Source organism: Diceros bicornis, chromosome 8 (assembly GCF_020826845.1).
Source record: "Diceros bicornis minor isolate mBicDic1 chromosome 8, mDicBic1.mat.cur, whole genome shotgun sequence".
NCBI classification, from domain to species: Eukaryota; Metazoa; Chordata; class Mammalia; order Perissodactyla; family Rhinocerotidae; genus Diceros; species Diceros bicornis.
Genome location: NC_080747.1, coordinates 9,609,001 through 9,636,506, shown reverse-complemented (window position 1 = coordinate 9,636,506; position 27,506 = coordinate 9,609,001).

Genomic DNA, 27,506 nt, shown 5'->3' with positions numbered 1-27,506 from the left:
AAATAATACAGCCTACTACACATAGAAATCCAGCAGTACAACTGCCCCTCAGACTCAGAAGTCCTAATTCCAAGTATAGTGTTTATTTTCCTGCATCCTGACTGACAAGTAACCAATTTGATAATGGAGGGTTAGAAAACAACAGCAACAATTGCTGCTGCATAGCTTAGAGTATTGCTTTGCCTTTTCTGCATTGAGATTTCTTACATATTTCCCACTTCACCATGTAGAAATTGAATTTCAACAAAAAGATAATTATTATCCTTGAACAAATAATAAGGTGTCAAACATTATGTAGACCCTTAAGTCTATGTTGATCTATTGGCTAGAGGTTTTCCATTCCTTTTCTTGTAGAAATACCCATGAGAAGCATTTACCTTGAAATTTCCCCGATTCCCATAGTAATGAATTCATACTAGTTTACTCACACTGGGTATTATACTCAATCCCACATTCTGTCACTTAAACCTGTTTTCTCAGTGGAAACGGAATAACTTTCAGGATGTCTTAGGCACTCTCCTTTTCTCACCCATGCCAACAGTGTACATAAGCCTGCTATTGACTTAGGACTTAGCCTTCTTTATCCTGTTTGAACATGACAAAATCCTTAAGAGAAAACTGAGGGATATTTTCCCAGCCTTTGAATCATTATTTTTTTCTCTGTGGGATACTTGCCAAATCTTAGCTCTGGGTCTGGCCCTAAATATCTGAAGGCATTTTCAAAGCCTAGTACCTCTGTGGTCTCTTTCCTGGATTTACCCCAGCTTCCTAAATATAAATTAAGAATAATAAAAAAAAAAAGTAAAGAGAAGAAGAAAAGAACTAATATTATACATTCAATTCATTCTTCTTTTTTGGCTCTGAAATGTGCACAGATTACAATCAAATCTTCTTTGTTTTGTCACTTGCCAAAATTTGGAATACCTTTGAAACCCACTAGTTTTCAAATTTTTCACTGTGAGTCAGTCCTTCTACTTACCTGAACTGTTATTCCTGGAGCTGTTTGTTGGGTTCTTTCAATTTACAAAGTTTAATCTATCATTGCAGGTGTAGCTTTGCCAGGGTCAAAAGGAAAGGAAACTTTCATGTGGAAACATAGAGTCAGCCTTGGACAAAAATGTAACGATGGTGAAGTTTTCTTACTGCCTGAGCTGAAATTGATGACCCATTGCTTCCTGGAGGTCCTCCTTCCTATTCATTTATACATCTTTTCTTTGCTCATTGTGTATCCGGAGGCAATATGCCATAGTAGTGAAGGGTGCACTCTCTGAACCCTGTCTACCTGGGTTTAAATCTCTTGCTCAGACACTTGACTTGCTTAGCCATCAGATTAAGTTATGTATCCATTCCAATCCTCAGTTTTCATTTCTGTATAGAGGGGTGCTTTTCAATGCTTATTCTTTGTGTTCATTATCTCTATTAAATAAGGCAAGGAATATAAATTGTGAGCATATTGCCCAGCACATAATAAATTATTGTTAAATGTTAGCTGTCATTAATATAACTTTGATTAGGACACTGAGCTTTCATTTTTCTCCTTGCTATGTTATAGCCTGTTTGACTCTATAACTTCATTATTTTTATTTTCCAATGATTTTATCTGAGTACTATGCCAGAATCATGTTCAGCCCAGTATACGTTACGAGTTATATCTCATGTCATGTTCTCAAAATCTCTGTAAGGTAGTAGACAGATTGCTTCTACAGATGGAAAAACTACTTAGAGAAGTCAGGTAACTTATCAAAGATTTAAGTGGTATGGTTATGATTTGATTATAGATCTATTTTATTTTAAAACTTCACACCCTCTTTACACCAAACCTCTTTACTCTTCAAAAAGACCAACACAGCAGTAACAATATTTTAATGAAGAACTTCCTTTTCTCATACTATTGCTTCCATGTGGAGGGAAACCTGTTAGTGTGAACTTCTTGTCCTCTCTGTACTTTCCATATCCTTGCTCATTGTTGGTGACTTATGGAAAGAACCGAGAGTAGTTTTGAGTCTGTCTTCCTCTCTTCCTTCTCTTTAGGAATCTGCCCATCAACAGAGAATGTGTGGTCTGGTGTGCCAGAGGTCCTGCAATAAGTCTACTTGTAAAGACCTCACCCTGGGGAAAGAATTGCTTGTGATTGTTTGGGCAAGTCTGCCTAATTCTGTTGGGCACTCTTCCTATACAGTCAGCTACATCCACCTAAACAGCTTTTAACAGCATCAGAGAAAAGATTTTCATTTCCCTTGACCTTATTTCCAACTCTACCTCAATTGGTTTCAAATTTAGACAGGAAAACATTTATTTTATTGGGTCCTCTCATAGGTCATTGTCCAGACTGGCTTTTTAAAATGATGCCAAAGACAGACATGTTTCATTGGCCATGTGGAAGACCAAATAATTGTGAGAAGGGATTTTAGGAGAAGCCAGAGTTCTAACTGCTTTATCCAGGTCTGTTCAAGACTTTGCTTTCCCAGCTTTCAGTGCCAGGGCTTTCAAGAGTAAGGACAGGGTCACAAGTATCTCCTGTTTCTGAGGTTATCAGCAATTGATTTTGGGACACTTGATCCCATGCTCTTCTGTTTACTATCTAAGTGAGTACTTGGACAGATTTTTTGGGATAGAGACCAATTTTAGAATCAACTAAAAACTATGCCTCTTTCCTCTTCCAAGAGAAAATAAAAAAGTAAAAGCAAAATTTTGCATTTAGTTCATGTATCTTTTATTTCCTCATTCATTCATTTATCTATCCTTTCAGTGTTTGTTCAACTCTCGTTCTATGACTAGGACTCTACTAGCACTGGTGATAGAATGGTGAGCGAGCATAAAGGATTCTTAAGTTTAGAGAACTCAAGTAGGAAGCCAATTTTAGTACCAGATATCTGTATTCATTTATGTTACTTTATTTTGAATGATAAAATCTGATCCTACTTAGCTTAAGAAAAGAGGAAAGTATTTGGGAGGGCATTCAAGTAACAGGTGGAATAGGAACAACCTGAAAAAGAAAGGAACCAAGAAGATGCCAGGACTTGGAATAGCTGAAGCACTTGGATCTTCTATCTGAAACGCTGCCATTCGTGTGACTCAGCTTTTATGACTTTCTCTCTGTCCTTCCCTGCCCTTTCATTGGATATCGAAGTGAATCAGACTAAATTAAGGGCTTAACCTTCATCCATCAGCTGTGGCCATGAGGCGGATAATCATCTAAGTAGTGACATGGCCACTGATATATGAGGATTAGCCCCCAGAGAAAGCAGAATTACTGTGAACCGAGCAGTCACTGCAAGAAGACTATGCTTTATGAGATAGATGGAATTTCTCTATGTTTAGGTCAAAATGATAGAATATCATATATTTCATATTGTATAATCTAAAAGAAAACATTTGACTTCTTGGCTCTCAGCACATCTACATTCTATTCTTCTCTCATTCATTCAAAGATGTTGCCAACTAAAGAAATTCAACAATTCCACATGTAACTCTTGGGCTTCCACAAGAATAGTGATCATTTTACTTTCTAATTTGTCTTCACGTACCTGCATCCCCATTTCTCATGAGGTCATGAAAATAGGGACTGCATAGATGGCTGGCTTCAGATTCTGGGTGGAATATTTAAGCACACTGCCTGGCTCAACGCAACTGCTTTAAGAACGTTTGTTGAAAACACATAGAGACAGGGCCGGCCCCGTGGCTTAGTGGTTAAATGTGCGCGCTCCGCTGCTGGTGGCCCGGGTTTGGATCCCAGGCACGCACCGACACACCGCTTCTCCGACCATGCTGAGGCCGCGTCCCACATACAGCAACTAGAAGAATGTGCAGCTATGACATACAACTATCTACTGAGGCTTTGGGGGAAAAAATAAATAAATAAAATTATAAAAAAGAAAAACAGAAAACACATGGAGACAGAGATTGGCTTGGTGGTCACCAGAGGGGAAGGGCAGAGGGAGGAGAGCAAAAGGGATGATTAGGCACATGTGTGTGGTGATGGGTTGTAATTAGTCTTTGGGTGGTGAACATGATATAATGTACGCAGAAACAGAGGTATAATGATGTACACCTGAAATTTATATAATGTTATAAATGAATATTATGGCAATAAAAAAAAAAGAATGTTTGTTGAATAATAGAGACTTTATGAAGCTTCAGTAAGGTGACAAACTGTTATGGTCTAATTTGTATCTCTCTAAAATTCATATGTTGAAGTCCTAATCCCCAGTATCTCAGAATGTGACTATACCTGGAGACAGGGCCTTTGAAGAGACGATTAAGTTAAAATGAGGCCATTGGAGTGGGGCCTTAATCCAATCTGACTGGTGTCCTTAAATGAAGAGGAAATTTGCACACATAAAAAGTCACCAGGTATGTGCATGCACAGAGGAAAGGTCATGTGAGGACACTGTGAGAGGACATCCATCTGCAAGCCAAGGAGAAAGGCCTCAGGAGAAACCAAACCTATCAACACCTTGATCTTGGACTTCTGGCCTTCAGAACTGTGACAAAATAAATTTCTGTTGTTTAAGCCGCCCAGCCTGTGATATTTTGTTATGGCAGCTCAAGCTAACTAATAGACCAACTATCCTGGTTTGCCTGGGAATGAAGCGTTTCCAGGGACATAAGATTTTCAGTATAAAATTGGAAAGTCTTACGCAAATTGGGGCAAGTTGGTCACCTATGGTTTAAACCAGTATATGCATGTGGTTATCCTATTGAAAACAACTTGGAAGAGGAAAATGGCTACTATCAGAGGAGTAAAGTAAGTATGGTGTGTCAAGGACCCATCATAGCACCTGACACATCGTTGCTATTCAATAGATGGAATTATAGTAAAAATAAAATTAATATATCTTTCAAACTTATGTATCATGCTTTGTATTAAAAGAAGTAAACATATCATCTCCACTTATCCTGACAATTACCCCTATTATTACCATTTTTCAGATGAGGAAGTTGACTTCATCTCATAGAGTTTAATCTTAGAAAAAGTAAGTAAATCTACCAAAGTCATGCAATTTATAAGTAATGACACTAGGATATTAACTGAATTTGGTCTGATCCAAAGCTTCTGTTCCTTCCTTGAGATGCCCTCTGCATTCTTATCTCTCATTGCTTTGGTTGATTTCCCATGTGATGTTTCTTTCACTTTTAACTAAAGCTTTTATCATTTCCCTGATTTGAGTACTGAGTTCATGATTTTCTGATTTCCAATTGGGCTGCCCTCAGGGGGTACTCTATACTCAACCACAGATTTTCACTACTTTTATTAACTTAATTATTCTAGCAATCTTTAATGTGTGTCCACTTTGTGTTATGGATTCAAGTTATGAATACAAACAAATCCAACCCCTGTCCTCCTCATAGTAGAGGAAACTTCATGCGTGTTAGGGAAATTTTACTCAGCAATACAACTTTAGTTTTATTCTAACAGTCTATGTATTGAATTAATACTTCCCAAGAAAAAGATTCTAATTTTTCTCTGAGAACTAGATCCCTACTCTCTAACTCAAGGCTGAGACATTGTTACACAGCACTCACAGTTTGGGTCTAGCTATCTAATTTGTTTTTCTCTGTTGTCCTCAAAGGTAAATAAGAAAAGAGTGGATACAGCAGGAGGCAAAGAACTCATACTAAATGGTTCTTTTGTTTTTTTTAGGAAAAAAACATGATTTGTTCAACTCATCAGTAAGAAACCATAAGTGCTTTTGAATAATCAGTGATGATATGGACATGGCCTCAGTGTTCAATGGGATGACTGTAAAGAGTGGAATATAATAAACTTGATCTGGAAAAATGTTTACTGAGAGGAAAGTCATCATGCTGCCTCAGGCTTTGTGAACTTTTCCAGTTCATTTTCACTGAGAGCTAAGTCTATGAGCTGTGGCTTCTTCATTCCAGTTCTGTTACCAACCTCGGATAGAAAGAAACTCCAACATCTTGGATTCCTCACTGGCTAAATGGGACCACAGTGACAAAGACCTACAGGAAAGTGTTGTGGTCAGGAACAAGATATTAGAAATCATAGCATGATATGTGGAGACATCAATGTTTAGCCATAACTTTCAAAGCAAATAAAACCTTGGTTCACTGTACCAATAAGACAATGATTTTTAACAGTTTCTCTCTACTGCTCTCTAAAATCACATAGTACAGCATATTTTTGAAAACCTAATGGTTTTTCCAAGAGGTATTTATTAGAGTGAGTATTCACAGTGGTGAGAGTGGCATGAGGTGGGCTACCCTTCCATCTGACTCTCAAGTCTCTGGGTTTGACTTGCTCTTCCTAGGCTATGGGTGGGATTGACATTCGTTCCCTGAGTTAGACTCTGTTCTTGGTCACTGTCATGCCTGGATCTCTGACCACTAGAGCCATACTTCTCAGACAGTGCTTATTGGAGTAGTTTTCCATTCGTCTCTAGGACTCTGCTCAGCATAGAAGATAAGGTGACCTGCACTTTGGGGAAAATGCAGGTCATCAGTGAAGGCTGCTTTCTTCACCTCAGCACAGCAGACTTGCTCTGGAAGGGGCTGGTCATTGCAGTGAGCAGTTATGTTTCAGGAATTAGTTTATGTTTGGTGAGAACATTTTGATTGCCACAAAGCTGGTACACAAGAGTTGACTCAGCTGGAATCAAGGGTCAAGATGTTGTGGATGTACTTGAAGGAGTGAGCAAAACACTCCTCTCAGGCAGGGTTAGGAGCTGGGGGCGTGGATGGAAACATAAGTGCTGGGGGGCCTTATAGCCTGCTGATGATGATCGAGGGCGCCCTCTCAGCTTTCCATGACAGGTGTGTAGGTGTCCTTAGCAGTAGCAACTCTAGAACTCTCTGGCTGGTTAAGAGCCTGTGTCTGCCTCTGATTGGGATCAGTGACTGGTGGCTGTGAACATAGAGAGGGTATATCTCGGGAATCAGATGTTCTTGACCAGTGTGGGTACTCACAAGAGAAATGTCAAGTGGGAGGCTGTGGCTGGAGGCAGGAGGATGTTTCCTCAAAACAAGGGCGTTATCACTGCCAGCAACACCAATGGGCTTGAGTCTTGTCATAAACTCGGCCACATGGCACTGGATCAGGGAAATTTCTCTCATAATTTCTGCAGGCTCCAAGTGGTTTGTGCAACAGTAGAAGCAGAAATAGAAACATCTAATCCATAGGAAAACATAGAGGACCTCACCCGGGGGATGATGGTGGGAGAGGCTAATCTGGGACAAGCTATCAGGCTCACATGCCATTTGTTCCTGGTCAAGAAGGCATATCTAGTTCAAATTACCTAGGCAAGGCTGCTTGGGGATACCATCCAGTCAGTGGGCTTCCCCTGAGGGCTCAGCTCTGTTGGTAGTGTTCTGCCTGGGATGAATCTCAAGACTTGAGTTTGGAGTGGCATCCGGTCACAGGGTGAGTTAGCTTTGTTCTGGGCCAAGGATCCAATTGACTTGGGGAAGACAAGCCTCTCTCTCTGCTCAAATAAGGAAAGTCTGTCCTCCTGACCTAGGAAAGGCAGCTCCACTTCTTTCTGTTCTATTGGAAGACTTGGTGTGGGCACTTCTTCTCCAGGGAGAATGGCTTCCCTGGAAGGAGGAGTTTCTGCTCTCTTTTGCTCCATGGGCAGATTTTGGGAAGGCCAGTCCATGACTTGCCAGAGTCTTCACAGAAGGTGTCTTTATGGGAGAAACTCCTAGAGAGAGGGCAGGATGAAAGGTCAAAAGGTAATCTGCAGGAGGGGCACAATCCAGGAAGGGGAGGGAGGGGAGAGAGGGGAAGAAGCTGCTGCTCAGGCAGCTTCTTGATGTTGAGGGGGAAATGCTTTTGTCACAACTCCCTCTGCCCTGGAAGCCCAGGCCTCCTTCAGAAGCTGCAGAAGCTTTGGTCAAATAGGTCAGGAGCAAGGCCACTCTGGACAGCGTTCCTGCCTCAGTGAAGCTTGGTCCATGTCTGCCAGGGAGGTTGGATTCCCTCTGAAATTCAAGGACTTGGAGGCTGGAAACCTGCTTCTCTGGCTGTTATTACTGCTCCTTGTCAAAAACGTATTATCTTAATGTCATTTTTATGTCTACAATCACATGGAATTCCATGCCATAGAAGAGCAAAATATATATATAATATATATATATAAAACGAGTACTGTATTTAATACAACATGGCAAACACATTCTCCATGCCGCATTATTTTGTTGCATTAAGCCTTACATTAACCCTGTGAATTAGGTCTCACTACTCCATTTCACAGACGAGTATACTCAGTGTAGCCCTAACTCTTCAATTCAGAGGGGCATGAATCCAGATAGCGCTTGTTTGGAACAGATTCTTCAGATGGACTAGACACTCATAGCTTTTTTTAACTTTGGGCAACTAATTCCACGGACTTCAGGTTTTCTTAAATGATCAATTTAAAATAAAATCTATTTTAATTATTTATTTATTTTATTTATCTATTATTTAAAAATAAAAATAATCTCTTGTAGTCTCCTCAACATTTTGTGAGGACGTTCCATTTCATCATAATTTATGGATAAGGAAACCGAGTCCCAGAGAGTAAATGCTTCACCTAAGGACCTCAACTTATATTTAATGAAACTAGATTCTTTTTAGATTCTCTCTACATCTTAATGTGACATTCTTTTTACTTTGCTCTGCTCTTGTTTGTGGGGTGTGGGGTCTATTGAAATGGAAAAATACACTGGGGATCTTACTTCACATGTTTAGGACTTTACTTTTTTTTTTTTTTGTAAGAAAGATCAGCCCTGAACTAACATCCATGGCAATCTTCCTCTTTTTGCTGAGGGAGACTGGTCCTGAGCTAACATCCATGCTGATCTTCCTCCACTTTATGTGGGACACCGCCACAGCATGGCCTGACAAGGGATGTGTCAGTGCATGCCCGAGATCCAAACTTGCCCGCCAGCAGCGCAGTGCCCGCACTTAACCGCTATCCCATGGGCCGGCCAAGGACTTTACATTTTAAAAGGGCTTTCATGGAAAGACATCCCATGCACATGGATTGGAAGAATAAACATAGTTAAAATGTCTATATTACCTAAAACAATCTACAGATTCAATGCAATCCCAATCAGAATCCCAATGACATTCTTCACAGAAATAGAAAAAAGAATACTAAAATTCATATGGACCAACAAAAGACCCTGAATAGCTAAAGCAATCCTAAGAAAAAAGAACAAAGCTGGAGGCATCACAATCCCTGACTTCAAAACATACTACAAAGTAACAGTAATCAAAACACCGTGGTACTGGTACAAAAACAGACACACAGATCAATGGAACAGAAATTGAAAGCCCAGAAATAAAACCACACATATACAGACAGCTAATTTTCGACAAAGGAGCTAAGAACATACAATGGAGAAAGGAAGGTCTCTTCAATAAATGGTGTTGGGAAAACTAGACAGCCACATGCAAAAGAATGAAAGTGGACCATCTGCTATCACCATTCACAAAAATTAACTCAAACTGGATCAAAGACCTGAAGGTGAGATCTGAAATTATAAAACTCATCGAAGAAAATATAGACAACACACTATTTGACATTGGTCATAAAGGAATCTTTTGGAATGACATGCCTACCCAGACCAGGGAAACTAAAGAAAAAAAAAGCAAGTGGGACTTTATCAGATTAAAGACCTTCTACAAGACAAACGAAACCAGAATCAAGATGAACACACAACCCACCAGCTGGGAGAAAATATTTGCAACTGAACAATAGAAAAACAAACAACCCGATCAAAAAATGGGCAGAGGAAATGAACAAACACTTCTCCAAAGAAGATATACAGATGGCCAAGAGGCACATGAAAAGATGTTCAACATCACTAATCATCAGGGAAATGCAAATCAAAACTACACTAAGATATCACCTCACGCCCGTTAGAATGGCTATAATCACCAAGACAAAAAACAACAAATGTTGGAGAGGATGTGGAGAAACAGGAACCCTCATACACAGCTGGTGGGAATGCAATCTGGTGCAGTCTCTATGGAAAACAGTATGGAGATTCCTCAAAGAATTAAAAATAAAAATACTCCATGATCCAGCTATTCCATTACTGGGAATCTATCCAACGAACCTGAAATCAACAATCCAAAGAGGCTTATGAACCCCTATGTTCATTCACTATAGCCAAGAAGTGGAAGCAACCTAAATGTCCCTTGACTGATGATTGGATCAAGAAAATGTGGTATGTATATACAATGGAATACTACTCAGCCATAAAGAAAGATAAAATCGTCCCATTTGCAACAACATGGATGGGCCTGGAGGATAGTATGTTAAGTGAAATAAGCCAGAAACAGAAAGACAAACACTGTATGATCTCACTCATATGTGGAATATAAACCAACACATGGACAGAGAAAACTGTATTGTGGTTACCAAGGGCAATGGGGGTAGGGGGTGGGCACAAGGGGTGAAGGGAGACATATATATGGTGATGGACAAACAAAAATGTACAACCCAAAATTTCACAATGTTATAAACTATTAAAACATCAATAAAAAAAAAAGGGCTTTGACCTAACCATACAAATGCACACTTCTGAAATTAAAAGGGTTTTGGAGAGCATGTCGCACAATCCATCTCTGGACTGGAGACACCAGTAGAGCTCAGTGGAATCCTCAAACAGAAAGGGCATCAATGTACCCAAGTTCCAGAGAGGTAAACTGAGTCTTAAAGAACTTAGGGAAACCGCTCATTGGTGACAAGTTTGATACAGCAGCAGTAGAACTGAAAATCAACTTTCTTGATAAATGGAGCAATTTCCTGCTCTTTCTATTTTCTTTCTTATGTACTTATTTATTTATTTGGTTAGTTGCACCTGGGACAGCTTTATTGCCCCAAAGCAATATGAACAGAGTTTTAGACAATGACATCATTGTAGAGCTCAGATGTGTTCACTGCTATAAGTGGAGAGCTTCCAGCAGGCTGCCACTTAATGAGGCAATCTCAAAGCAGCTTAGACCATTGTTTGCCTTTTGCCTTTGTTTGCAAATTCAGCAGAACTTCATGAAATCTGCCAGAAAATGACAAGAGTCTAGCAAAATTACTCATAACTCAGGGGACTGGGTGAAATCTAACTGTCATTGCCTCTTCCCGTGGCAATTTGAGATGGCCGATGAGACAGGCACCTGCACACGTGTTTACAAGGTCAGGATAACACCAGCTCGGCATAGGCACTTTCCCCAGCGATTTCACCTTTGAGACCCAGTACTCTGGATTCCACCACAGTTACTGAAAAATGTCTGTTGCCCAGAAAATTACCTCCAAAAGTCACTTTGTGAAAATAGTCCTCAAAAATAGGGTCTCAGTGAGAGTAAAGATTATGATTGATTTTCCAAAAAATGAAAAAATAAAAACACCCAACTTCTATTTTTATTAGACATATAGCTGGTTATAGTAAGAAGGAAGGAGGAACAGAAAAAATAGAAAGAGAGGAGGGGGAGGAAGAGAAAAAGGCAGCAACACGAAGCATTCTGAAAAATTAATAACTCTGCTACAAGGATGTTAATAGAGCCCAAGACCTGGAATCTACATCCTATGGAGATTTTGCTGTTCCTACACCAGTGTGATAAGAGTAGGATTAATTAACATATGAGGGGCCGCAGCCATTCCTCATATTCCCTCTCTCTTACCTCTAAGAAGCATTTTACCTTTCTGTACTCCCATCCTTTACTGTCTAGGCAGAGTGCCTTAGCCTGTCTGCTTGCTGGGCTCCTGTGCTCCAAGAAGCTTGAGAGGAGAATGGTGCAGATGTGGGAGGAAGGAGAGAGGACTCCAGGCCTCAATCAGAGCCCTTCCTCTTTCTTGTTCATTGTAGATAATTTGAATAATGGGTGAAATGGAAGGAGAATTATAAAAGAAGGCAGACCTTTTACTAATTAGATTTGGGAGGAAGATACAGGGAAGAGCTTGTGGATGGGGTTGTTTGTGAGGCTAAAAGCAGGCATGGGATATAGGAGAAGTGGGATTTTGAGAATTCTTGCTGACTTGCTTGAAAGACATGTAGAATCACTGGAATACCTTATTTCATCATTTTGGATGCTTAACTTTTTTTTTTAATATGACTCTGCATGGAAACTAAGTTATAAGCCCTGACGTTTTCTAGGTTTTATCAATTTCTTTATTATAAACTCACCGAAATAGACTTTTCACCCAACTCTTAATTCTCTTTTTCAGTATGATGAGTGGTTAGACTAGAAGAGAGCATAGAGATGGTCTAGGATGCCAACTTTGGTTCACTGAGCTGCTCTTGGGGCATCAGGGTAAGTGGACTAAGCACAGGACTGATGATCATAAGGACTTTCTTAGCCAGTCCAAATTTAAAGCTGTTTCCCCACTTAGAAAACAAGGATAATAATAATACTGTCTTGGAGAAGCATCTTCAGCAGATTCCTCCTATATTGTAAGAGGATCCTGAGATAGATGAGCTTGTCTCCAAGGCTGGAAATCTCCCAAAAGTCAAGTTCCTTACTTGAGAACAGAGGACATCTAATTATCTTTTTCTGATTCTGGCCCTAAGGGAGGCTTCTGGGAAATGGGAGGGTGTAAGAACAGGAGTTGAGTGAACTTCTTGACAATTTAAGTCAATAGTCCTTAACCATTCTTGAGTCAAACACCTGCTGAGATTTGATGAAAGCTGTGGAAATTCTCTCCAGAAAGTCTATTAATGTATAAGTTTGCAGAAACCATTAATGAATTTCAGATCCAGATGATCTTATTTAAGCCAAGGACTTAGAAACTAAAGACAAAGACCCAGGACACAAAGAACTTTGGGATGCTTTAGAAATGTCAATTTGAGAATGATTGCTCATTATCTTTTGAAGTTTTCACAAAAGAAATAATGGTAAGACTCTAAAACTAGGTAAACCCTGGGATCCTTAACCACGGGCCACAAGGAAGAGGGGCATTGAGAAGACTTGTTCCTATTTGAAAACAGAAATTTTCTAACAGAAAAAGCTTGCTTTTAAAATAAAATGCAAACTCCATAAGGCCACAAGGGCCTTGCATGATTTCATCCCCGTCTGCCACTCCGTCCACATCTCATTCCATTCTGCCTGTGCTCCAAGCACGTTGACTTCGAACCTTTCTTCGAACACTACACACTTCCCCATCTCGGAGTTGAGCAGTTCAGCTCCTTACGCTGGAAATGTTCTCCCTCCATCTAATGCCAGGATGGATACCTTCTCATCCTCTTATCAGTTCGTCAGAGAGAACTTTATTGATCACTTTATCTAAAACAGTCCACCCTCATCCTAGTCTCAGGATCTGGTGTGTTTCCTTCATCTCTCTTACCACGGAGATTGTCGTTAATTTGTTCCTTTAAAAGTTGTAGCTAATGTGTATTGAGCACTTACTGCATGCCAGACACTATTTAATATTATAAAATTTAACCCTCACAACAACTTTAAGATGCAGGGACTATTATTATTCCCTTTTAACTTATGATAGGAAATTGAGGCACAAAGAGGTTAAGTAACTTGTCCAAGGTCACACAGAAAGAGGTGGACCCAGGATTCAAACCCAAGCCCACTTGCTGAACCCTCTTGCTATTCTGTCACTGCTGCTTTTGTCTGGTCTCCCTCCACTAAAAGGGAAATTCCCTAGGGAAGAGACTCCGCCTGACTTCACCATAAACTTCTTGAGTACTTGGAACAGTGTGTGGCATATACTCTGTGCTCACACATTTGTTAAAGATATGAAAAAGAGGAGAAGGGAGGATCTATTGAACTTTTCAGAAGAAGGAACTTGAGGGGTTAGGTCTGGGAAGTAATCACGAGACTGATTTAGTAGATAAAAGGGTTGGAACTTGTATTCTGGATTCAGGGCTCTGTACGTAGTTAATTCCTGGTTTTGTCTAAATCCCTTACCTGATCCATGCCTTATTTCCCTCAGTGTTGTAAGTTTTGTAGTTTATGTCAAGCACCTAGCACATAGCAAATCCTCAGTATCTGGCAGCAATCATGATGAAAATGGAGGAGGAGAGGAGGAGAGGAGAAATTAGGGAGGAAGAAAAGAGAAACAGAAATCATGTTGATTTTATTGAGCCTATATATGCATAAAAGTATTGTTTCATCAACTATAAATCGCTATGCAAATCTTAAACGGACAATCCCTTCACTCCTGGGTACTGGGTCTATTTGAAAGAACATGCATTTTTGGAGTTAATTATTCTTAAACTTTTATTATTGCTTAATAACCAGTGGTGTGCTGGAACATGTTTAACAACTGGCTCTTGGGGTAGAGGCTGGAGCTGATTCGTAGCAATTGCTGATTGACACGTCATAAATAATTCCACTGTGGCTGACTTCAAGCTACAAAAATGGCATCCCTGAACGCAGAGTGGGTTCTTACAAGCCAGTGTGAGCTGGTTCCAGTGCACCATGGTACCTCCCGCAATATGACCCTGCAGAAATAATCTTTCTGTGACTCAGTTTCATGTCCATGAAATGGATATATCCATAAGCGTCTCCCAGGTCTGGGGCTGTTGGGCAAATTAAATGAAACAATTCATGGAAATGCCAAGCACAGTGCCTAGTAGACAGCAGTGAATGATGAATATTGGCTCCTTCCTCTTGAAGATAATTCAAGGTTAAAAATCCAAAAAAGTTTTCTCAAGGTTGTGTTGATAGGGAGAGAACTGGGAAGAGAATCCAGGTCTCTTAGGAGAAACAATATTTATCTTACTTTTCCACTTTCTTTTTTATTCTGTCTCTATAGTGATCTTATCTAAACATTTTTTCTTGGCTCTCATTTCATCTACTAGAGCTAGATGGTCAATTGCAGAAAGGACAAAATAAATGAGAAGTAATAACTATGGCCTTGGTGCCACACTATAAATAAAATGAATCATTCAGAACATTTTGTCTGATAAAATGACATAGCTGGAAACCTAAAGCTGAATTTATAAGATCTAAAATATATGGATTTACGGATTTTAATAAAAGTGTTAAACCCCTTGATTTATTACAGAAGTTGCAAAACAACTGACTATACACACACATACGTGTATATGTATATATGTATGCATACATACATGTGTATACATATACACATAAATGTACACATACATCCATTCACATTCATATATAAATATGTGTATTTGTATACATGTATATTAGACTACATTTTTATTCATAAATTTATAAGTAATCTGGAACAAGAAAACCCAGAAATAATTAGTTTATTGATCCACTTTCCAATCCATTTGTTCTCTTATTCTCTTGATTATTCATGCATCCAATCTTTCTGGAATATCTGCCACATGTCAGACACCATGCTAGGCAAGAGGGCATGCCGAAATGAATTCTATAGGTCCCCTGCACTTCAGGAGTTAACTGACTCCTGGGGAGATAGACGTATATAGAGATAATTACAGTGCGAGAAAGGACAGAGCACCTGATAAAAATAGAAGTGGGAGACACAGGAAGTTTGCCATGTTAAATTTTGTAAAGTCATGATTTTGCAGGGAACAGGGTGATGGGGAGCATTGTCTTTTAACCAGTGTTAACTTTTTGCTTATATACCTACATTGAAGGACAGGAACTAAGCCTTGACTCCAAAAAATTCAACATAGGATTGTCTCTTTGAGATCATATCACTGAGTATTACCCGACTTATTACACTTTCTTGGATTCAGCGTCTACTGGCACCTACATGGTGATACACTGCCGGCCTGTAGATGGCAGACTTCGCTCATTGTTCTGATGGATTTCACCCACACCTGTTGGATGTGGTATTAAACTTTGAGACGTAGCCCTCTAACCCTCCACCTAGTGCTGCTCCGCAAATATAGAGCTACATATTTCTTTCCTTGGTCCATCTTAAAGCCTTGCGATGCAACACATTTTTCATGTCAGGGGTTTTTAACATTCCTTAGCATTTTGTGAGCACAGCTCATAAATGAGTGTGAGGGCAGGGCTTCAACTTGAAAGACTTTTGATCTTTGGATGTAAATAAGGAATTATTTAAGAAAAAATGTCGATATTGTAAAAAAATCAAGTAAATTAAAAATAGAGGCCACTAACCCTGAATATAAACATGACTTCAAAGCACAGGCACTCTTTGCAACACATCCACGCCTGTCCTTTCTCTGAGATTATGGCAATCTGTTAGCATCTTGGCCCCAGGGCTAGAATTATTTCAATTAAGCAAGTGTTTTTTGACTTTTTTCTATGTGCAAGATGATGCATTCGATGATAAGGGAATACGTAGTTGAATAAGCATAAAACTTGGCCTCTGAAACTCATAAATTGGGGGAGGAGACCAATAATAGTGCAGCTAGAATATTACATCAGAAATTCCAGCAAGATGCTATAGGAGTGGAGGGATAGAGGATATTACACCAGATAATACTGGATGGATTATTTGTGGAGAACAGAATTAGAATTAGCTGTGGGCTGATTCACAGGCAGCTCTGAAGAGAAAGCACTCCAAACATTTGGATCAGTTTGAACAAAATCATATTTTGCAAGCTCTTTGGAGGCAAAAACTGTGTGCCTTTTTCCTTTTTTGTCCCTCCCATTTTGTGTAGTTCATGAGGAAGTGCTTGTGATAGTCAATGGAATTGAATTTTAGATTTCATGGTCAAAAATCTGTATAATCTCCAAATGAATGAATCTATATCCTCTATGCAATTTACTCTATATCTTGAAATAACTTCTATTTATACCACATTAAAATATACCTATCTGGCAACTTTATAGTTTTTAATATAGGCTTATTATAAAAAATTTGCAAAATTCAGGAAAAATTAGACAATAATAAAAATAACCTGTCATCCTACCTCCCTGATAAAACTATTCCTAATATTTAGTGTTAAATAAACCTTAATGATTAAATAAACATTCTAATAGCATGATGTCTACATTTATTAAAAGTTACTAAGATCAGATAAAAATATTGACACATAAACCCAGTCATGAGCACAATGACATTTTCCTGCCTTGTTAAAAATTACAAGTGATCAATGAAAATGATTTCCATTTTGAAACTAGAAAATATAACTCGCGTATTTTTTTTTTCAGTGAGATCTCAGCTTTGGGTTTTGTATCTAAAAGATTTGGATTTAAGTCCAAGCTGAAATGAGTTATTTTGGGGGTCACTGCTTCTCTTTCAGAGACTATTTATTTTTCTGTAGAATGATGTCAAACTATCTACTCTCATTTGTGAGGTTTAAGAAAAGTTGTGTGTGGACTTGGTACACGGCAGAGGCTTATGAAATATACCTTTCCTTCCACTCTTTGTATACAGTAAGTCCCTTTTCTCTTGCCCACTGAGAATCTATGAGAAGCTTGTAAATATCACCCTAGTCCAGGATTTCTCAACCTTTGCACTATTGATGTTGGAGTCAGAAAGCAAAAAACAAATTTTTGTTATGGGGGCTGTAGGATGCTGTAGGATGTTTATCAGCATCCATGTCCTCTACTCAAGAGACGCCAGTGGCAATTCCCCGAGTTGTGGCCACCAAAAATATCTTCAGACATTGCCAAATGTCTCTGGAGGGCGCGAATCACCCCCATTGAGAATCACTGCCCTAGTGCCTTAAAGAATGCCTGCCCCATTAATATATGGATAGGAAACGTCTCTCTCTAACACACTCGTGCTGTCCACTGCGGGCTGCACAGCTGCAACTCTGGTTGAGAACCCTTCAACCCTGCCTTCCCAAGCTTTACTAAGCTCAGCAGACACTGTGACCCTTTACTGCCCTTCCCTACATCACCTAGGTCCTGAGAATTCCTGGACACAAAAGTTTGTGTCTTAGCATCTTTTTCCCAGACAAGTTTCTGGGGTCTGTAATATCTATGCTGTGGTAAGTGTATTATCTCTTTTGCCTTGGGTGAACATTTCACCCGCTGAATCATAGTCTCCCCAATGGCATGTCCAGCCTATTCAAGCAGGTTTCTGCCTTGGATTTTGCTTAGCAGTCGGGTTTCCCACCAGCACTGCCCTAAACCCCAGGCCACTTGGCTGAGACCCTGGCATCTTTTACAGTTTGGAATCATCATAGCTCTCCAGGAACCTGGGGTCACAGGTCTCTCTACCCTCAGTGACTGATATAGAAGCTATACATATAAAATTCTTGGGAGGAGGGGTCATATAGTTTGAATATGATTATGTGGATATCTCAATCAAACAGTGACAATGAAATAGCTTTGAGATTTGAGCTAAACCATACTATTCATACTTGTCTTTTACTTTTATTTTCTATTTTGATTATTTTTGTCTGCCATTTTATGCTTTTACAGCGTGTACAGAATTGACTTATGTTTATTCATTTATTTAGTTGACTTCAAGCACATTTGACAATTCTGTCATGTTACTGACTATAAGAGCTCTGCTTGCACACAAGGGCATGAGGCTCTGCACAACCTCTAATGACCATTCCTCTTTCCTTCCTGACAGTGCTGTGATTTTCACCCCTGGCTAGACTTTTAGTTGAAAATAGTCTTACTGCTGAGAAACACCTCATCTCCTCCTCCCTGAAATTATAGATCCCCGCTCCCCAAGAATTCCTATTTAAGAATTTTAGTACCTGTCCATTCTATTGGATATCAAATTCAGCTAAAACACAGCCAAAATTCTTACCATACTGTATATTAAACTTCTGGCCTGGCCTCTACCCCAGATGATTTATTTTTATCCATATCAAAGTCCTTTCTCCAGGTTTTTCTAGATTCTACCTTTATTTTTTCTCCCATAAATTTTAGATACTAGTATTAGTCAAGATTTCTCAAAAAGCAGAATCTCAGGCAAAGGTTTGCATCATATAGATTATTTTGGGAAGTAATCTCAAGGAACAGGATGGGGACATGGGGAGAATGAAATAGGGAAGAAAAGGAAGAATATTTTAGAGTTTGTTATTGGAATGGTTGCTGTCGTGGCTCTCTTAGGCTAAATTTTGCTGGGAAACCTTTAAGTCATATGGCATGTTCCTCAAACTTGTTGATCTGAGGGAGAGAAAGGGGTTGTATTTATCCACTGTCCTCCAATCTTTCATTGGTCAAGAGTTGCCCCATGGAGTAGTAACTCCGTCATAATTCCAAGTTTCTCCATGTGTCAAAATGGCTTATCTGACTGTCACATGACTCATGTGACAGCATGAGATCTTTAGTGCAACAGAGAGAAGTACCATAAGATTATATCTACTTGAGGCTGATCACCATAGCAATGGCTGGAGTGAAAATGTGAATGGAGAGGATATGACATAGGACACAAGAACTATCTAATATACCTAGTGACGGGATGTCCAAAGTCATCCAAGTGATGAGGTAATGGACCACTGGGTAAGAGCCACTTTATATTATCAGTGCCAGGACTCTCTTATTAGTAATATTAGCCCTTGGTTTACTGGGTAACTAGAGAGAAGATGGGGTTCCATCTGATAAGCAATAACTAGTGAAAATGTATTATCCAGATAAAGCCAGCATTATGGAAGAAAGATGAAATCTCAAGAAGGCTTCAAATGGGCATATTTTTATACAAGGCTCAAGTAGATTATAATAAGCTCCTTGCCCCCTTATTGGCTTTGCATTCTTCTCCCCATTTGAGTCCTCTTTCAGTTCAACAGGATAACTACCCATAATGTATGTGTAACCTTATCAAAAGAGAAAGGCTTAATCAGTTTGCTACTGTTATCTTCACACTTTGTCCTGGAAACTTTGCATATCATTTATAATCTCTGCAGGATCTGGGTGTTTTGGTGGGTCCTGTGTACATGTCCAGATGTAAAGCAACATTATATAGATCCCATGTATGAACTCTATGAACTATGGAAGGAGTGACTATAAGCAATTTCCAACGATGATACTGGAGACATCATTGGGTGGTTCTGCTTAATAGATAAGGAAGTTCAGAAGTTGAATTTAACATTAATAAATCATCAAACATCTATGATTTCAGCTCTTTCCCTTAAATCTCTGAAGTCTCTCAATATCTGTTAGCATTTAACATTCTTTGCCCACTCTATCTTTAAACCCATGGAAGAACATTGTCTCAAAGGATTTTATATTAAAGTACTCCATTGTGAGTCTTTGCACATGTGTGTATGTGCTTATGTGTGCATGTGGTGCATGTGTGTGTGTAGTGGAGGGACTGTAGAAGTTACAAGTTATAAAATTTTAAGAATTAATAAAAGAAAGATCATCGTGGTTGGGTTTCTCCAGTAGCAGAGCATGGGACAAAGATTTGAATGCAAGTAGTGTATTGGGTGATCTCAGGAAACACTGGTAGGGAACAGTGAAATAAGACAGAAAAGGGAAGGCAGCTGTGTTATTCCAGGTCCTCTGAGAAGCAGACACCAAGGCAGGAATCCATGTATAAGGATTTTATTGGGAGAAAACGTCTGTGTAACAGAAAATGGGAAGGAACTAGGGGAAGCTGGGAAAACAGTGGATTTCAGTGGCCATCTGATCCTTCGTGAAGGAGAGGGGGAAGGAAGATGGTTGGATGGAAGCATCTTAGACTACTACAGAAAGTTTGGTAAGGCCTACAGGGAGTCCTTGAGCCCTAGTAAGCTATCAGAAGAATACTGCATATGCCTTAGGGTCCATGTTTCTCTCAGTCATCGGCTGAGAGCAGTCTATGGGAAGTATGGTCTTGGCGTAAATTCAGTGTCGGATTTAAGAACAAAGCAACTGAGGCTGTCACTTTCCTTGCAGTCAGAGAGCTGACAGGTGTATTATCAAAGCCATCACAGAAGCCAATTTGAGGTGCATTAAAGATTATGTTACTGACATGGGCATTGGGGCTCAATGTTGCTCAGGACCCCTGGAGGCTGTGGAGAAGCAGACCTCAAAGTTGTCCTACCTGAAGGATGAGGAAGCTGAGATACTTATCCACTAGGACTGCTCCTGGTAGCATCAACCACCTGGCACCTCTGCCTGCCCCACGTTCAGCCAGAGAAAGCTCGCAGGCAGGGAAGCACAGATGCTTGAGCAGGAGGCCATTGGCACTCACAAAAAGGAAATTACCAAGAGGATATGCGCAGAGCACCAACACAGTCCATTACAGTGAGTTAAAGAAAAAAAGAAGCAACTTCTTCGGAATGCTAATTATTTGTTCTTCAGCCTCTCTAGGTTTCCCAAGATTTGAGGGTAGTCAAGTAGCATTTTCTTTCTGTTTATGATTTCCCTCTGAGACTATCATTGCTTTAGGCAAGTGTATTCATGTGAAGAATCATTTTTCTCCACGTCTGAGCCTGTAATAAATGTCAACCCTTTTTTGGCAACTGCAGCTAATGCTGCAGACCTACCGTTACTGAAATTGAAATTACATATGTTAGGACCCCAGATCAATTTATTTCAAAGGACATCCAAGATCACTCTGGACAGGCAATGAAACCTCTCCACCTCTGTAACTTTGAGCCTCTTTCTGAAAAAATGAAGATGGAATTTTCTACTTGCTTTTCTTTTTCTTCTCAGTTCTTTGATGCAACACATAAAGCAAATAAAATTGTTAGCTTTATTAATTCTCCTGCAATCTGGCATCCTCTCTAAAAGACTTATTAAAACCAGGTACTCAGGAAACAAAGTTTAAGGTCTTTAAAGTCTGCTCAGTGGAGCCTCTAAGCTGTTCAATAAATAGTCCTTATATTTACCTAGGAATCATGAGTTGTTGGAGCAGAAAGTAAGCTCAGGCAATATCACAGGCAAAGCTTCATTTTACAAGTGAGAAAAATGAATGCCAGAATGGGAAAGTGACATCCCCAAAGCCATACATCTGATCAGTGGTGGAGCTAAGACCAGAATTAAGATCGCCTAACACCCAGTCTAGTACTTTTTAATAGAATTTAATAATTATAAATCTAATAATAATTAATAATAAGAAATAGAACTTATGTTCTAATTTCTGGTATTAAGACTTTTTGTGCATTGTGTCGTACTAGGAAATCTTTAACAGGATAATGGGTCACTTAGGAGGTAGTGTAGCAACCTAGTTAAGACCAGGAAGCCTCTAGGATCAGAATGCTTGGGTTCAAATTCTAGGTCTAACACGTATTATCTGCATGATCCTGAGTGATCTCTCTATACCTTCTTTTTCTCTTTGGTAGGTAAAAATACCTATCTCAATACTGTTAAAAGGATTGCAAGAGATCATATAAGAGGCATCCCTAGATGGTGTCTGGACCACAACAAGTACTCAATAAATGTGAGCTATTATAATGCCATCTTTATGACAGCTCTCTAAGGTAGGTTTTATCATCCTTATTGTACAGATGAGGAAACAGAAATTTACTGAGTGGTCTCAGCAGCAAGCAGAAAAGCTGCACTTCAAACACAAGAATATCTGACCTAAAGCTTTAACCGACTGAATTTTACCACCTTGCTTCTCTTCAGTGACAGATACTCATGCAATGTTGATATATGTCAATCATTTAACTTGCAAATGTGTTTCTCGTTCCATTTGGCAAAATCTCATCTCTCATTTTGGATGCAACATCTCTGTTGCCCTGGGACTTACAATTTTCCTTAAAGTGCCCAGTGCTGTTCTCATCACATACTCTTCTTCATTGGATTGATCATGGCCATAGATCAAGAACAGCATTACTCAATTTCATAAAAAAAAAATTCATCTGCAATTCCTCAAATTTCAACCTAATGACATGAGTCCTTATCAACAATATTTCAGACAGTTTTTTTCTTTTTTTTTTTTGCCTTTATACACGCTCTATGAAACGGTTGCCACTAGTTTCTCCTTTGCGATTTGCTTTATGTGGTACAGTTCACATCTCTGTAGGTACTGCCCCTGGATTTTGCTCCTGCCTTTAAAGAGCTCATAGTATAAGAGGAAAATATTGGAAGCCTATACAAATATCTATAATGAGGCAAATATCAATTGAGTAGGACAAGATATATACTATAAAATGGGGCATAATGAAATGTAATTTGTAGTGAGGTTTTTTTTTTTTTTTTTTTGTGAGGAAGATCATCCCTGTGCTAACATCCATACCATTCCTCCTCTTTTTGCTGAGGAAGACTGGCCCTGAGCTAACATCCATGCCCATCTTCTTCCAGTTTATGTGAGACGCTGCCACAGCATGGCCTGACAAGCAGTGCATCGGTGCCTGCCCAGGATCCAAACACTGCTCACCAGCAGTGGAGTACGCACGTTTAACCGCTATGCCACGAGGCCGGCCCCTGTAGTTTGAGTTTTAAAGATAGAGCTACAAACTGTCGAGTATCAGTGTTGTGCCTGAACCAAAGTATATAACGTCCCTAAGAACTTAAAACAGAGGGAAATTAGGCTGTAAGACAACATATAAAAGATAGAACATAGGCATGCAGAATTACCTGAAGCATAACATGATTCCTGGGGCAACTAGACTCAAGAGTAACATTTTTTAATATATTAATATACTCTCACAATAATGTGTCAGTCATAATGGGATTGGGCATGCTTGGTAGTATAGGTAGAGAAGAGTCAGAAGAGTTTATGTTAGCAGAGTCTAATCAATCAGTTGCAGTCCATGGGCAAGGACTACCATGGATATGTTAGCCTAATTGCACTGGACCATGGGATTCTTCTCACAGTTCTAGTTTTCATGCTTACCAAAGGGCATTAAGGAGATACTGAATTGATGACAAAGACTTTGATTGTTTACACTCTCCATGGCAATGATTTCTCATGGTTTCTTACTAACAGTCTCTGGTTGTAATTCAGAGCCCCATGTTCATTGGCTAGAGGAAGAAAAGACTCAACAAGAAGCCTGAACATATCAAGCCCACAAGATGATTATATTTCTCATTGTTGTTTGATAAAATGCATTTTGAGAACATGTGAGTTTTGTATTTGTTAATTTAGTGAGTCATTCTCTCAGTGTCTCGTCATTACTGGGTGCTAGTAAAGCAGGATCTGCGTCCTTAAAGTTGAGTTAGACCAGGTGGGGCTCTCTTTTAGAAGACACTTCAACATTACCAGATTCATGTCTGTCTTCTATTGATAGATGCACTTTTAAAGGCAAAACACTATTCTTTTACAAGTCGTATCCGTGTTTCTTTGAGGGAAGCAACTGTCTTTACTAGGTAAATACCTTGATGGTTACACTGGGGTTGAAGTTGGAGATCTGAGAGCATAGTGCGAGAGAAATGAACTCTGCATGTGAAATGAACAGGGATTTAGGATTGAGGTAAAGAGAAGTATGACAGAATTGAGGGATAGAAGATTGAATGATACCCATTAATATAGAAGAAAGACCTATTTGGAAAAATGGCCAATGCAGTTTTGGTATTCCAGTGATACATTAGAAGTTTTGTCAGTCTTCTGTGCAAATAGAAGACTCATCTAGATGGATAGATATGTTATTGTTATTATTGGTGCTGGACTCAAGAGAAGAGAGCTACATATCAGGTTTGTTTTGACATGTGCCTGAATAGAGACACCATCTACAAGGGTATCCACAAACTGAATTAATTCAGAGGAAGCGGAAACTGAGAATCAGGAGTATCTGGAAAAAATGTAAGTCATTCTTCTTAGAATCCCTGGAATGCTTGAGAAGAGTGATTTCTCCACTGCTTTTGAATCTGAAAGTTCAGAGTATTTCAATTGACATCTGGGTTTCATAGGGAAATAATTACTCTCTTGGTTATTATCACAGGAATTAATAGAAAGGAGGGATAATTTTATGTTGGAGCAGAGAACACTTGGCAGCAGCCAAGTGGGACTTTGAAGCATAAGCTGTATTCTGATAAGCAAAATAAATATTAAATATGGGATGTTAATAGGTGGTTAAGTAGATGTTAAGTAGTGGTTAAATATGGGGAAGGGGGAGGATGAACTGTGTAGAAAAAAGGTTCTGAGCATTTGTGAAAATGAAAGGTTGTTTGGCAGTCATTGAGCAGACCATTTGGAGGGAGTGCAGGGCTTGTGGAGGGATGCGATCTCTGTAGACCCCTGTACACTGGAGGAAGGGCTGCTAACTATGGATACACATAACAACTGCAGGTCCTGGGACCGTATCATCATGTGAGAAGCCATTCAAATGGCCATTAATAGAACCTGCGAGCCACTGAGGAACTATAAAAGCAGAAGCTATGAAGTGCATCTAAATTCAGGGACAAGGAGAAAGTAACTATGAGCTCCTCTGGGGTTCACTCTGAAGTGACCATGGAAGACGGATCAATGTTTTTGGTGACCCAAACCATGTCCCCCCAGTCAACCTCTGATTTCAGTCACATTCTGGTGGACATTTCCATGTGCTCTGATTGGATCCCACCCCAAACCCACTTAAGGAAACTCTACTTTTCTGCTGCAGGGATTTCTCCAAAGCCACTGAAGGCTACCTAGCTCATGTATCTGATGCAATTCAGAAGGGTGAGTGAATAAATGCTTCCAGGTGAATTCCTGACTACTGGGGCGTGGAAGTTAAGGAGTAGATGCCCCTGATTCCAGCCTTCAGACCGATAATACTGAAGCTCAATCTAGCCGCTTCCATGGAAAGTTCCCAGAAGCACTGAGCCCCATTTTCCACCATAATAACCTGCATTATAATGTACCTTTCTCTCATTATCTCACTCTCCCCATTCCCTCACTCCTGTTTTCAGAGGTACGTCCCCAGTAAACCTGCTCCCAAATCCTTGTCTAAGGCTTTGTGGTATGAAATTTGTCAATTATGAAATAATTTTAGAAGACTGTGTGCTCTTGAGATACAGGCAGGAAAAGCCAGAATATTCTGTATCCTAATTGGGCCACTGTACTTAAGGAAAGGATTTATCCTTGCAGGCTTCAGGGGAGTGGGTCTTTATGAATAAGTTGGAACTAGAATGCAAAGGATCTAGATTCCTATACTAAGACTTTGGACATTTAAACCATAGAGAACTACTAAAATTTTGGGGACTCAAATGTAACAGGATAAAATCGAGTTTTTAGACGGAAGATTAGTATGCCTAGGGCTGAGAGCCGAATTTAGAAAGACTCAGGCTAAACACAGAGGGACATCTGACATGTTAATCAAAAACAAATAATGCTTTCCATTTTTTCCCACAGGTTAAATTTCACATGACTTGTAGGTATTTACATCTGTAGTCTTAGCCAAAATGATCAGTTTTCCATCAACAAAAAGAAATGCCTTTCCCAGGTGTATATATTATATGTGAATGTCCTTGTAATTCTCTACTGACACCACAAATTCTCAATAAGCCTTTGACTATTGGACTTCAAGTTCAAACAGTTGATTTGGGGAGAAGGCATTTGAAAACTTGTTCAGATCCTCCTGGCTCGATAGAAACCTGTAGTGCTCATTATTTGATGAGAGGTGAAGACTAGCCTCTTCTTTGGAGGATTTGCCTCCACAGGGTGGAACACGTGAAAATGGGAAATGTTTTGTTTTAGAATGGCTGAATACAAGATCAATATTTATCATGGAAGATGCTGACATCCCATTAAGAAAAGTTCAGCTGCAGGTTGGAGAGACGCATTTGGTGATTCTGTGTGGGAAATCGGCTTTCCATTGAATGTAGAAGGCAGTTTGTAATGAAATTCAAAATTGAGTGAAATTGGTCCAATCTAAAAACGCAGAAAAGAAATTTAAGTCTTTTTAGAAGACCTCAGTCAAGGTTCAAATCAATACAAGCTGATTTATTATCTGAGGCATATAATGAAAACCAAATTTTTGCTGGGATCCAAAGTGCTTGTGCTTTGGAATTTTTTAGCTTAGCAGAACCTGCAAGCAGGGATAAAGAAATACATATAAAGGCAGGAACAAACATGATTAAAAATTAGTTTGAAGGATTTTTAATGTCTTCCAGTTTCCTTGACCTGGCATTCAAGACCCCCATGTGTTGTCTTCAGCACATATTTATAACCTTGTGTATTAGGATTCAAAATGGGACTTTTTTTCTGCTTTTGTTTTTTTCTGAGGCTCCCAAAAGTTAAGAACAAAGCCATGACTGGTGGCAAGTGCTCCTACATTCTCAAACTGGTTTCCAGTGACTTAGCCCTCAAGATCTGTTTTTGAGGGGCCGAGAGAGCATTTCTTTAAAGATGCTGAGTTCCGGGGTGTTTTCCCTCCTTCTCCCTATAGGGATGACGAGAATCATCCTTTTTCTCAATTCAAATCAAATGAACAGGGACTTAAGGGTATCTCTTGCAAAACTAAAATCTGGGGGCCACAGTGCCCTGATGTGTGTCATATCCTTGAGAAATCTATATGTGACAGGTGGTAGCTGTGGTCCAAAGAGACATAACAGAGCATGAGAGACACCTGGCTGTAGAAGAAGCTAACTATACTTCCACTCATGGTATGGGGACAAGAAGCACAAATTCTTCAAGTGGGACACTTGGAGAGATGGCAAGCAGAGTCGCTCTTGCTTCTACTTTTGGGTTTCTTGTCTCATGTATTGATCTTATTGGAGACACTGCAACATATATATGTCTTGATTCAAAGTGGTGAAATATGGGAAGTGGGTCCTGTAATCACAGGTCCATGCAAAGGTGACCTTGAGGCCTTGCAAGAAGGGAAGGCAAACCCATACCATACCCAAAACACGTGTGTATTCATATGTCTATTCTTGTGAA